The sequence below is a fragment of the Fukomys damarensis genome, unplaced genomic scaffold, assembly GCF_012274545.1.
Source record: "Fukomys damarensis isolate Sample0158 unplaced genomic scaffold, DMR_v1.0_HiC HiC_scaffold_24, whole genome shotgun sequence".
Taxonomy (NCBI): Eukaryota; Metazoa; Chordata; class Mammalia; order Rodentia; family Bathyergidae; genus Fukomys; species Fukomys damarensis.
The window spans coordinates 21,718,994-21,725,830 of record NW_022900936.1 but is presented as its reverse complement, the minus strand read 5'-3'; the positions used below and the strand labels follow the sequence as shown (position 1 = coordinate 21,725,830).

The 6,837-nt window shown below is 32.5% G+C and overlaps 1 pseudogene; it reads right to left on the bottom strand.

The window, feature by feature from the left end:
• Nucleotides 1–444: 444 nt before the first annotated feature.
• On the bottom strand, nucleotides 445–596 carry LOC117283304 (annotated as a pseudogene).
• Nucleotides 597–6,837: the final 6,241 nt, after the last annotated feature.

Below are 6,837 nucleotides of genomic sequence, written 5' to 3'. Positions count from 1 at the left end.
CTTGGGCTTGTGAGGCAGGCAGTGGCTGGCACCTCTGAACTAAATCCCCACTTTTAAATTTTCCACTTTTAAAGAAATACTGTGATGCAGAAAATATTGGTTTAAATCAAAGTATTTTGGATGATGAAAATATATTCTCATACAGGAATGACCAAAATTTTACTTCGTGTAAATGATGATGTTTAACACACAAGAAGAAAAAATATATAGGTAATATGTTACAGGCAATAATAAAAGGTGTACTGTTCACTTACACAGCTGCATGTGAAAAGCTCACACTTTGTAACATTGGGCTTTGCAACATGAACTAATTTTTATCACCCCACAGCTCCTAATTTTGATTTGTAGCTTGCATTTAAAATTTCTATATTGAATTAAAAGAAAATATATCATCCTTAGATCACAGATTGTTTTATAGTGATGTAATTATCAGAACATCTAAATGAAGGGATCCAACCTAGTCCATTAAGAAGATGTTATGTCAGATTTCAATATGAAAAATAGAGTTTCCTTAAATCAGTTTGAACAGTCTTAATCTTCAATATAAATATGATGCCTTTTTACACTTGATCTTAGCCAAAAGGCCGAGAAGCGATTGATGCCTTTTTAAATTAAAGGATTAAAGTGAATATTTTACATTTTAAGATACTATGTTTAGTTGTAAAATCTTCTATTATTATTTAAAATTAATTTACATTAAGGATAAGGAATGCATTACTACTGTTGAAATTTTGGGACACATTTGTTTTTTACCATTTCACCTCTTCAACTTAAATTTCAATGTATTTATTATTATTTGGGTGACGATATTTCATAAGAATTTTTTTGCCACATATTGATTACAGATTTTTTGTTGTTTTCACTTTGACTTGATATAATGAATATTAAATGTGGAATTTGTAATCAAAACGTTATTTCATTATTTCCGAAATAATAAAAATCGGTAGCATTGTGCATTTTGGTAAAGTAAGTTACAAGAACTGTGTTTTTCATTATTCAAAAGATCCTTTTACATTATATCAGTTTAGCACTGTTAATTAGGAGTCGGCATGGGAAAAGTACAGCTCAGAGAAGCTAAAGACCTAAATTATTGGTCATGTCTCTAATAACTAATAAAGTTTTCATGAATAATCAACTACATTTCACTTTTATATGTCTCCCTAAATATGCAGCACTATATTCTTTTAATTCTTGAAATTACACTGACATATACATTGGATGATCTAAACTACAAATATAATTTCTGTGGATTCTATGTTATATTATAAAGCTTTGTATGCCATTGTGTTCCAAAGCTGTGGTATATATTAACAGGAGCCCTTTGATGAAACTACAGGCACGAGCCAAATGGAAGTCTTATGTGCACCAAAAATTTCATAAAATCTTAAGCAACACTTATAGAAATACTACATATTTTCATAATTAACTAAGTTACCAAAACATTCTATTTTGACCAACTATTTCCAATCAGTTCATAATTTTCTCATGCTAAAATGTCCATTCTTTTTATTTGTCTTAATATAAATTTCAGAGCAACATAAACAGATGTGAGACAGATTTTTCATTCTATGAGATTTCCATATTTTAACCTTCCCCTAGTCTCATATCATGTGATCAGTTCTGGCCAGTAACATATAGGACTGATCTTAGAATTGGATAGGCAGTTTCCATAATAAGACCTGACTTAATTTTTGCAATGTAAGGTACATGAAAGCAAGAGAATTTGCAAATACAATAAAGTAAAAAAAATCAGAATAAGGAACAATTTTTGTAATTGAAACTAAGGAAGCAGAATAGATAACTTTTGGCAATGGAGTATATATTAAATGGAGTAATATATTAAATATTAACTCTTTTTAAATTACAGTTTTTTTATATAAAGGAGTTGGCTACTGAGTAACAATTTATAGGTGATTTTGCAGGCATAATGATAGGCAATTGCACAGGCTTTGGCAGGCTGGCCTCACAGCTCAGGGAGAAGCTGTTCTACCGTATCATACTTGGTGCAGTGGATGCACCGTAGTCTTCAAAAGGAGTTGCAGTCAAGGGCTGAGGTACCTTGGGATGGCCATGGTTCACCAAGCATCTATAGTACCAGACCAAATGACTCCTTATTGTAGACCTTGAGGCTAAGGTCCTCTTCATGTGTCTCTGCTAAAGCATCATCAAGGGAGAAGAAAGAGAAATTTGAAGATGTATTTCTCCACTCTCACTGTTCAGTATTTTTCCATACCTAGCCCTTCCATGTGTTCTTCCTCCTTCAACTTCAGGGTCTATAAAACTATCAGCTCCTTTTCTTCAAAGTTGCTTCAAGAAGCTGTCCAGCATGCATCCATCTATTTGACTTTACACTAGAGCACTCTTGCATGGAGAAAATGGAGAAGCAGAAGTCTGTTTTCTGGGGTTTTAGATTCTTGCTTACATCATTGTGACAGATGATGTATATCTTATTTTTGTTGCTTTAATCAGTTACTACAATACTGGGGAATTTAATTCATCCTTGTCCAACTCAGCCAAACTGACAGCTAACTTTTACTCCCAATAAATAAGTCCACATAGCAAATAATTTAATAGATGAGATTTACTTTGCCTTTAAAAATCTACACTACACTATTAATGCCACACCTCTTTTTTAAAGCACTTGCTTTTCAGTTTAATGGTATATTCTGACACTCTGCACATAGTGAAACCTAAGAAAAATCATTACACATCAACATGTGCACATTTTGCAGACTTAAGTCTCATTTTTAGCCAAGCACACATCATTCCTATTTACAGTGTCTGCTTTTCCTTATCAGATTTATTTCATAAGTATTCCTGGTGTTGTCCTTTGGGATGGTGAGATTATTTAAGTATTTGTTAGCAAAATTATAACAGAGAATATAGATTTGATAGATTTCAGGTAAAATGTGGACATTAAGTAAGACATTCAATGTTCATCAGTTTTAAGTAAGTTCACTAACTGTAAGTTAGATACAAAGATAATTTTCCAAATAGACAATTGGAGGCCAGTTGATAAAATTTATCTTTATATTTTACATTGAATAGGATACACTCTAAAATCAAATACAGTAAAGTTCAGCATGTGTTTAAGTGTGCTATAGAAAATCCTGTGGCTTTCTGAAGAATGCTTGCATATGTTGCACAGGCTAAGTGAGGTTATTTTAAGAATCCATAAATTTGATTCACTCGGGAAATTTTATTATTGTTAATTGATTATATGTTTAAAGAAATACACTTCTAGGAGCTTTTCCAATGCCATCTAAGTCATTATAGTTCTCATTTAATGAGCTATATAAGAATTAAAACCATATGCCAACTGGGCACAGAATTGTAGGATGTATTAACCTGGTATGGGTTCAAGAACTAATCAAGAGCTCCATGAGATGGTCCTCTGTCACGACTAATTTCTCCACTGACTTTAAGGAAATACTCTAACTTGCAGATTAGATTTCCTTTCTCTGACAAAGAATTATCTTTAATTAATGACAATATTACCAATTTATTGATATAGACACATAAGAAGTGCTAGTTGATTTTGGAATCCACATACTCACTTCACACTTTATTTCAAATTCATGGTAAAAGTTATAAACACCAAAAGAGAGAGAAAATTCTCCTAACCCCTATGAAACTGCAAAGATGTTTTAATCTAGTGACTAAACCAAATTAAATTAGAAAAATTTAGATACAAATAGGATGGATAAATACCTTAACATTCAATTAATTCTTTATTTGCCTATCTTTTTGTCCACTTGATTATTCCTTCCATTCAGAATAGTTTTCCCATTGATTGTTCAATGACAGTATTTGCACTATATCTAGGTATAAAAGAAGTGATTGTCAAATACAGTGAATGTATATTTTTTTAATTATAGAAAAAGACACATTGCCATTAACTCCCTTCAAAATATTGCTTTTCACTTTGAGCACACTATTCCCATCATTATTGCTACTTTCTGAAGCTCTTTTGGAAATGTTCTTTCTTGAGGGTCTTCACATGCACTATCTTGACCTACCGGATGTCTTCAACCTATTCAAAATACTTACTTTTCATGGTCATTTTTACTTTGGAGAAGGGCCAGAAGTGACTCTGTGACAGATCCTGTGAATAAAGTGGATGAGAACATACCACATTTTTATGAGCTGGCCTTTCAGTTGGCTGGCAGTTGAAAGCAGAATTCACTATATTTTATCACAGGTCTCACAGACAGGAGATAGGGCTTTTCAATCTGCCTGAGAAAGTGGGAAGAGCAAGGGTAAGTGTGGTTGGATCGTCAGGGTGTATTTGAGGGAGATTAACGTCAGTGTGTCTTTTACTGTAATACAAAATTTTAATTTAAACATCGGGTGTGTATTTTGGTCACACCTTGAATTATAATTTAGCTCTTTGGAATTAAATAGAAATTAATTTATCTTGGACTTGAGCAAGTTCATGAAACATGGAAATTCTGGAAATTACAAAGATTTTAGAAAAAGAAATCTGAAACATTGTATACTATCAATTAAACAAGTTAATTTGTAAAGGTCATCCCCTAGAGTGGAGTAAAAACAACTGGGGAAAACAAGGACATGTCTAGGAGGAGAGATACCAAAAGTGTGAATAATTTAATCCTAAACTCTGCTTTCAACTATTTTACAAACTAAAATTCAAGGTAAAAACTTCACGATTCCATTTAAAAAGCTGTTGCAAGATATTAATTTATATGTTAACTGATCAAAGGCTGGTATCAAAATATTTTGGTGTCAAATACTCCTTTAAGTTTGGGATTGAACACATGTTAAATAATTTCCCAAAAATCAATCATATTCTCAGGAAAATTGAGAGTGTATTACTTGGAAAGATATGTGAATATTACTTTTAGCTCAGACTATATAATTGCACTCCACCCTGTGAAAGTAAATTATTACCCATATTTATATTCTGGCTTGTTGTCAACTAAACTATTATTCTTAAATTGCTTGTATAGTCTATTAAGCTGATAAATGTATTAAATATGATGTTATTATTTTTGTACTATGTAATTCTGTCACATTTATATCCCATTCTTTTAAACATAGGAACAAAATTTTCCATTTAATATAAATTAATATTTATTTTATTATTTTGTTATTTGAGTTTTCCTTCAGCTCCTTTACATATTACTTCAAGCAATGTTTTCCTGTCTAGTATTTATAGCTATTACATACTGGTATTAATATAAGTGCTTGCACTATTATCTTAAATAAGATCACACATTTTCTTAAATGATCAATTTCCAAGTTGGCTGTTCTCCAACACCATCAGAATTTGGCCCTATAATTCTTTTGAACTATCAGAGTCTTCCAGGAATGAAGTCCCTGAGTAAAAGTTCACTGCACCTTTGACGACATGCACTTATTCTTTTGGAGAGATATTAATATTTTCAAGTCACTTGGGCACCATTTGCTTCATATACCCACATAGTGGTTGCTCACCTTAATGCAAGCACTGTCGTGAATAGTTGAAAGGAATGGGATTATAAATAAGAAAAGGGTGAGGTTTATATAAGCTCATATGTCTCTGACATACAGGTCTTCTTCTCTCTCTGCCCTCTCAGGCTTCAGGTTATTCTCTGAAGCTAAAATATTAGCCTTTTACAGGCTATTCTCATCCCTTAATTTGTAATTTTTGTAATTTTTCACACGAACTGGCTAGTTCTGTTCACATGAATCCTTCATTAGTCTGCCTGAGCATAATTTACACACCTCTAATAGAGAAGGCACATATTGCATTCTAAGGATTAAATAGGTAGGTTTTGGAACAAATTCATCTCTCCTCTTTTAAATATTGCAAGACTCGATAATGTCACAGAAAAGACAGGACATAGCTAAAGCTGGGAGAAGAAGAAAATGGTATACTCAAATATTCAATTTTTAAGTATTGCAGTTGCTGAATGTTTGCTGACTTTTTTACATAGAGTTGAATATTCTAAATTAAATAAAGTATAGCTTGTGTTGGAAAGGAAATATTTTTGAAATGTGCATTTTAAAGTGGCATACAAAATCTCTAGAATGGAAAAAGCCTAAACTAGGTCAAGGTCATTTCCAATACGAAGTTCATGATATCCAGCTAATGTTTCTGCAGAGTCAGCACAAAATTGGTTCTAACAAGAAGAAAAGGCCACTACTACTTTAACACATGATGCAGTTATGACACAAAGTATCATTGCATTGTGATGTGATTCTAAATGGCAGTGAAAGTATTTTCATTTTCTTTTCTCCAGCTATTTATATTTTATATGCCCCACATGAACATTTATATATATATACCATATATATGTGCTACCTCTAATATGTTTTATTGCAATTATATTAATTTGTCTTATTGTAAAATTATGCTATGTACAATAGCAAGAGTTGCATGGAATGAGCAATGACTTTTCAGTAGTATCAGCAAATTTAGGTGAACTAATCTGCAATTTTCTCCTCCACCTTTGTTGCCATTGGATTTATCTTTTTTTGTGGGGGGTTTTGCCGGTCTCACAATGTAGTTGAGACTGACCTGGAACTCACTGTGTAGTCCAGTCTGGTCTCAAACTCACAGCAACACTCCTGCATCGATCTCCTGAGTGCTTGGATTAGTAGATTTATCTTTTTAAAGTTTGCTATGCTCTGATTTAGGTTCAAAATCAAATCAAATAGTAAAAGAGAGATGAATCTCATTCCATTCCCTCCATCTATTCAAACACACAATGGACCTTTCCTTACTGTTCTGTTCACCACTATTCTCATGGCCATTTCTTACAGAAAGGGATGCTCTGATAATTCACTTCATGACGGGTTAATTAGTAAACAGTCTCAACGTATTAGTGAGAT